Genomic DNA, 7975 nt, shown 5'->3' on the forward strand with positions numbered 1-7975 from the left:
ATCTCCGTCTCGCGACTCCGATTGGTACTTGTAAGGTTGCTAGTAGTGTTGATTACTCTTCGTAGTTGATGCTAGTTGGATTACTTGGTGGAAGAGTTTATGTTCAGATCCTTGATGCTACTCATTAGCTCTCTGGTCATGAATATGATTATGCTTTGTGAGTAGTTACTTTTGTTCCTCAGGACATGGGATAAGTCATGCTAATAGTAGTCATGTGAATTTGGTATTCGTTAGGTAATTTGATGTGTTGTATGTTGTTTTTCCTCTAGTGGTGTTATGTGAACGTCGACTACATAACACTTCACCATTATTTGGGCCCACAGGAAGGCATTGGGAAGTAGTAAGTAGATGATGGGTTGCTAGAGTGACAGAAGCTTAAACCCTAGTTTATGCGTTGCTTCGTAAGGGGCTGATTTGGATCCACTAGTTTAATGTTATGGTTAAATTTTGTGTTAATTCTTCTTTCGTAGTTGTGGATGCTTGCGAGAGGTGTTAATCATAAGTGGGATGCTTGTCCAAGTAAGGGCAGTACCCAAGCTCCGGTCCACCCACATATCAAACTATCAAAGTAACGAACGCGAATCATATGAACATGATGAAACTAGCATGACAGAAATTCCCGTGTGTCCTCGGGAGCGTTTTTCCTCCTATAAGACTTTGTCCAGACTTGTCCCTTGCTACAAAAGGGATTGTGCCACTTTGCTGCACCGTTGCTAATTTTGTTACTTGTTGCTTGCTACGAAACTTCTCACCACTTGTCAGATCCTTCTGCTCCTCGTTACCAATAATTTCAGTGCTTGCAGATATTTCCTTGCTGAAAACCACTTGTCAGATCCTTCTGCTCCTCGTTGGGTTTGACACTCTTACTTATCGAAAGGACTACGATTGATCCCCTATACTTGTGGGTCATCAAGAACCTTTTATGGTGCAGTTGTCGGGGAGTGAAGCGCCTTTGGTAAGTGGAACTTGGTAAGTAAACATTCATATAGTGTGCTGAAATTTATTGTCACTTGTCACTATGGATACTAATCCTTTGAGGGGCTTGTTCGGGGTATATTCACCTCGAACGGAAGCACAAATAGTTCCTCCTCAACCTGCTGCACCTACTGAAAATATTTGCTTTGAATTTCCTTCGGGTATGCTTGAGAAACTGCTGGCTAATCCTTTTACACGAGATGGAACATCACATCCAGACTTGCATCTAATCTATGTAGTTGAAGTTTGTGGTTTATTTAAGCTTGCAGGTTTTCCTGGGGATGAGGTCAAGAAGAGGGTATTTCCTTTATCTTTGAAGGATAAGGCATTGACATGGTATAGGCTATGTGATGACACTTGATCATGGGACTACAATCGGTTGAAATTGGAATTTCATCAAAAGTTTTATCCTATGCATTTAGTACATCGTGATCGGAATTTTATTTACAATTTTTGGCCTCGTGACAGAGAAAGCATCGCTAAATCTTGGGGGAGGCTTAAATCAATGTTATATTCATGCCCCAATAATGAGCTCTCGAGAGAAATTGTCATTCAGAACTTCTATGCTCGGCTTTCTCATGATGATCGCACCATGCTTGACACTTCTTGTACTGGTTCTTTTATGAAGAGAGATGTTGACTTCAAATGGAATTTATTGGAGAGAATTAAACGCAACTCTGAAGATTGGGATCTTGAAGAAGGTAAGGAGTCAGGTATGAATTTCATGTTTGATTGCGTTAAATCCTTTGTTGATACAAATACCTTTAGTGACTTTAGCGCTAAGTATGGACTTGACTCTGAGATAGTAACTTCATTGTGTGAATCCTTTGCTGCTCATATTGATCTCCCCAAAGAGAAGTGGTTTAAATATCATCCTCCTTTAGAAGTCAATCTAGTTAAACCCACTCCAGTTGAAGAGAAAGTCATTGCCTATAATGATCTTGTTATTCCCGGTGCTTACATTGAGAAACCACCTTTCCCTGTTAGGGTAAAGGATCATTCTAAAGCTTCAACTGTGATACGTAGAGGCTATATTAGAACACCTACACCATCTGAGCAAATTAGAGTTGAACCTAGCATTGCTATTATCAAAGATCTTCTGGCTGACAATGTTGAGGGACATAATATTCACTTTTGTGAAGATGCTGCTAGAATTGCTAAACCTCACGCTAGAGACAAACATAGGCCTGTTGTTGGCATGCTTGTTGTTTCTGTTAAGATAGGAGATCATTGTTATCATGGCTTACGTGACGTGGGTGCTAGTGTTAGTGCAATACCTCAATCCTTATACGATGAAATCAAAGATGAGATTGCACCTGTTGAGATAGAGCCTATTGATGTCACTATTCAGCTTGCCAATAGAGATACTATCTGCCCTATGGGAATTGTTAGGGATGTTGAAGTTTTGTGTGGTAAAATGAAGTATCCTGCTGATTTCCTCGTTCTTGCTACCGCACAAGATAGCTTTTGTCCCATCATATTTGGTAGACCTTTTCTCAATAATGTCAATGCTCATATTGATTGTGAGAAGCAAACTGTCATTATTGGCTTTGAAGGTGTGTCACATGAGTTCAATTTCTCTATGTTTGGTATACTACCTCATGAAAAGGAGTTTCCTAGTAGGGATGAAACTATTTCCTTAGCCTCTACTGTCGTGCCTCCTACTGATCCCTTAGAGCAATACTTGCTTGAGCATGAAAATGATATGCATATGGATGAAAGGGATGAGATAGATAGAGTTTTCTTAGAATAGTATCCTATCCTTAAGAATAACTTGCCTGTTGAACTGCTTGGGGATCCACCCCCACCAAAGGGTGATCCTGTGTTCGAGCTTAAACAGTTGCCTGATACTCTTAAATATGCCTACCTTGATGAAAAGGAGATATAGCCTGTTATTATTAGTGCTAGCCTCTCAGAGCATGAAGAAAATAAGTTACTAAAAACTCTGAGAAAGCACCGTGCTGCTATTGGATATACTCTTGACGATCTTAAGGGCATTAGTCCTACTCTATGCCAGCACAAGATTAAAACTGATCCTGATTTCAAACCAGTTGCTGATCATCAAAGGAGATTAAATCCTAAGATGAAAGAATTAGTGAGAAAAGAAATACTAAAGCTCCTGGAAGCAGGTATCAGTTATCTTGTTGCTCATAGCGATTGGGTGCGTCCGGTGCATTGCGTTCCTAAGAAGGGAGGCATTACCGTTGTCCCTAATGATAAGGATGAATTGATCCCACAGAGGATTATTACTGGCTATAGGATGGAGATCGATTTTAGGAAATTGAATAAAGCCACTAGGAAAGATCATCACCCTCTGCCTTTTATCGACCAAATGCTAGAAAGACTGTCCAAACATACACACTTCTGCTTTCTAGACGGATATTCTGGTTTCTCCCAAATACCAGTTGCACAATCTGATCAGAAGAAACCCACTTTCACCTGCCCTTTCGGTACCTTTGCTTATAGACGTATGCCTTTTGGCTTATGTAATGCACCTGCCACCTTTCAAATATGTATGATGGTTATATTCTCTGACTTTTGTGAAAAGATTGTTGAGGTTTTCATGGATGACTTCTCCGTTCATGGGTCTTCCTTTGATGATTGCCTCAGCAACCTTGATCGAGTCTTGCAGAGATGTAAAGACACCAATCTTGTCTTGAATTGGGAGAAGTGCCACTTTATGGATAATGAATGCATCGTCTTAGGATATAAAATTTCTGAAAGAGGTATTGAAGTCGATAAGGCTAAGGTTGATGCAATCGAGAAAATGCCATACCCCACAGATATCAAAGGTGTAAGAAGTTTCCTTGGTCATGCTGGTTTCGATAGAAGGTTCATCAAAGACTTCTCTAAGATTTCTAGGCCTCTTACCAATCTCTTACAAAAGGATATTCCTTATGTTTTTGACGATGATTGTGAGGAAACCTTCAAAATACTTAAGAGGGCTTTGATAACTGCACCTATTGTTCAACCACCTGATTGGAACCTACCTTTTGAGATCATGTGTGACACTAGTGATAATGCTATTAGTGTTGTTCTAGGGCAAAGAGTTGATAAGAAGTTGAATGTTATTCACTACGCTAGTAAAACTCTAGACAGTGCCCAGACAAACTATGCTACTACGGAGGAGTTTTTAGCAGTCGTGTTTGCATGTGAAAAGTTCAGGTCTTAGATAGTTGATTCCAAAGTCACTATTCACACTGATCATGTTGTTATTAAGTACCTCATGGAGAAGAAAGACGCTAAACCTAGACTTATCAGATGGGTTCTCTTGCTACAAGAATTTGATTTGCACGTTGTCAACAGAAAGGGTGTTGATAACCCAGTAGCAGATAACTTGTCTAGGTTGGAGAACGTTCTTGATGACCCACAACCTATTGATGATAGCTTTCCCGATGAGCAATTGAATGTCATCAATGCTTCACGTAGTTCACCGTGGTAGGCTGATTATGCGAACTAGATCGTTGCCAAATACATACCACCTAGTTTCACGTACGAGCAAAAGAAGACATTCTTCTTTGACTTGAGACATTACTTCTGGGATGATCCTCACCTTTATAAGGAAGGAGTAGATGGTGTTATTAGACGTTGTGTACCTAAACATGAACAGGGACAGATCCTACTGAAGTGTCACTCCGAGGCCTACGGAGGACACCATGCAGGAGATAGAACTATGCACAAGGTATTGCAATCAGGTTTCTATTGGCCCACTCTTTTCAAGGATGCCCGTAAGTTTGTCTTGTCTTGTGACGAATGTCAAAGAATAGGTAATATCGGTAAACGTGAGGAAATGCCTATGAACTATTCACTTGTCATTGAACCATTTGATGTTTGGGGCTTTGATTATATGGGACCTTTTCCAAAATCCAATGGGTATACTCACATCTTAGTTGTTGTTGATTACGTCACTAAGTGGGTAGAAGCTATCCCCACTAGTAGTGCTGATCACAACACCTCTATCAAGATGCTGAAAGAAGTTATCTTCCCTGGATTTGGAGTCCCTAGATATCTAATGACCGACGGTGGTTCACATTTCATTCATGGTGCTTTCCGTAAAACGCTTGCTAAGTACGATGTCAACCATAGAATTGCGTCTCCCTATCACCCTCGGTCTAGTGGTCAAGTAGAGCTAAGTAATAGAGAGATTAAACTGATTCTGCAAAAGACTGTCAACAGGTCTAGAAAGAATTGGTCTAAGAAGCTCGATGACGCACTGTGGGCTTATAGAATTGCCTATAAGAATCCCATGGGCATGTCTCCGTACAAAATGGTGTATGGGAAAGCATGTCACTTACCTCTTGAGCTAGAGCATAAAGCTTATTGGGCAATCAAAGAGCTCAACTTTGATTTCAAACTTGCCGGTGAGAAGAGGTTATTTGATATTAGCTCGCTTGATGAGTGGAGAACTCAGGCATATGAGAATGCCAAGTTGTTCAAAGAGAAGGATAAGAGGTGGCATGATAAGAGGATACAAAAGCGTGAGTTCAATGTAGGTGATTATGTCTTGCTATATAACTCTCGTTTAAGATTCTTTGCAGGCAAGCTTCTCTCTAAATGGGAAGGTCCCTATGTTGTTGAGGAAGTATATCGTTCTGATGCTATCAAGATCAACAACACGGAAGGTAATTGTCCGAGAGTGGTAAATGCGCAGAGAATCAAGCATTATATCTCAGGTACTCCCATAAATGTTGAAAGCAATATCATCAATACCATAACTCCGGAAGAATACCTAAGGGATGTTTATCAGCCTGTTTCAGATTCTGAAAACGAAGAGGTATGTGATTCGGTAAGAAAGTAGAATCCAAAACTTTTCCAGTAGGAAATTTTCTCCGTTTTGGAATATTCAAAAAAATACAAAAATTGGAAGTAGTCCGGAAAGTGCGCAAGGAGGCGACAAGCCTGCACGGCGCGGGGCCACCCCCTGGCCGTGCCGTGAGGCCTTGTGGCCATGTCGTGAGCCTCCCGGACTCTGTTTTCGTGCGGGGTACTCCTTCTGGTCTGGAAAAAATCATTATATATACTTCCGTTTGGTCTGACCCCTGCATCACGGAGATTTCCTCTGTTTTTTGTTTCGAGCCTGTTTTCTGACACACATCTAGGTCAAGATGTCTTCTCAGGATTCAAAGGGGGAGAGCTATGTGGCTGATTACCTTGCTAATCCCAATGTCTATGGGGACGTGGATCCTTATGGCTGGACCACTGATGAGGAAGAAGATTATGATCCGAAGGGGAAGGAACAAACAAGTCCGATGAAGAGGAGGCTCCTCTACCTCAACCTAGACACACTCATGTGGAGTTCAAGAAGTCGAGCCTCCCTGACTCAAGGAAGAAGCCTAAGACCTTGTTTATCCCTTCTCGTTTCTTGCAGGAGAGTAAGCAGGAATTATGCCAAAGGGTGTTGAAGCTTGAAGAGGAAAATGATGATCTGAGGGAGCAGAATTTTATGCTCAAGTGGAAATTAAACAAGTTCAAGACCTCTTCAACAACTCCACCACCATCACCTCCAAAGGAAGACAACTAAGCATGGGTATGGGCAATCCCCTTGGCTTGTGCCAAGCTTGGGGGAGTTGCCCCGGTATCGTATCACCATCACATCTTTTGCCTTTACCTTTGTTTTAGTTTTCCTTTTCAGTTTTCTCTTTCTCTAGTAGTTTAAAGGTCTTAGTGTTTTAGTCTTGAGTTTTGCTTTGTGTCACCCCTGATGTATTTGAGATCGTGAGCCATATAATAAAGAGTGTCTTAGTTGAAGGGCTTTGCCTCTTGCCATGATCAAAAGAGTGAGAATAGAACAAAAGCATGAAAGATCATGTAATGATCTTATGGGAAGTGATGGCTTCACATATAAAAAGGATGAGTATTGAAACTTGTTGAGGGTAGGCAAATGTAGACCTTGTTCATTGTTGCAATTAATAGGAAGTGATAAAGAAGCAGAGGTTCACATATAAATATATCATCTCTGACACCATCTATGATTGTGAACACTCACTAAACTATTGCATGCCTAGAAGTAGATGTTGGACAAGGAAGACAACGTAATGAATTGTGTTTGCTTGACACCGAACAATGTTATATGATTAGAGATCCCTTAGCATGTGACGATTGCTTCCACCTCATATTAGCCAAAACTCCCGCACCAAGTAGAGATACTACTTGTGCATCGATAAACCTTCAACCCAGTTTTGCCATGAGAGTCCACCATACCTACCTATGGATTGAATAAGATCCCTCAAGTAAGTTGTCATCGGTGCAAGCAATAAAAATTGCTCTCTAATATGTATGATCTATTAGTGTGTGGAAAATAAGCTTTGTACGAACCTGTGATGAGGAAGACATAAAAGCGACAGACTACATAATAAAGTTCTTTATCACAGGAGGCAATATAAAGTGACGTTCCTCCGCACTAAGAGGACACGCATCCAAACCTCAAAATCGCATGACAACCTCTGCTTCCCTCTGCGAAGGGCCTATCTTGTACCTTTAGTTTTTGTCCCTCAAAGAGTCATGGTGATCTTCACCAATTCCTTATTTCGCCTTTATCTTGGCTAACGTCATATGCTTGGGAAAGATCTATATTCATATGTCAACTTGGAGGTAGGCATTCAGGAATTATTAATGTTGACATTACCCTTGAGGTAAGCAGTTGGGAGGCAAAACTGTAAGCCCCTATCTTTTAGTGTGTCCAGCTGAAACTTTGATCTCATGAGTACCACGTGAGTTGTAGCAATTGTAGAGAACGAAAGAATGATTGAGTATGTGGATTTGCTTTACAAGCTCTTATTTGACTCTTTGTGATGTTGTGATAAATCGTAATTGCTTCAATGACTAAAGTCTACCGGTTGTTACTTCTCGGTAAGGTTCTTGATCCATGCTTTACTTTGTGAAGGAATTATCACTTTAGCATGAGATATTATATGTTGGTATTGCTGTTCTGATCATGATCATGATGCATGCATGTTCATATCTTGTTTTGTCGACACCTCTCTCCCTAAACATGTGGACA

Source organism: Hordeum vulgare, chromosome 1H (assembly GCF_904849725.1).
Source record: "Hordeum vulgare subsp. vulgare chromosome 1H, MorexV3_pseudomolecules_assembly, whole genome shotgun sequence".
Classification (NCBI taxonomy): Eukaryota; Viridiplantae; Streptophyta; class Magnoliopsida; order Poales; family Poaceae; genus Hordeum; species Hordeum vulgare.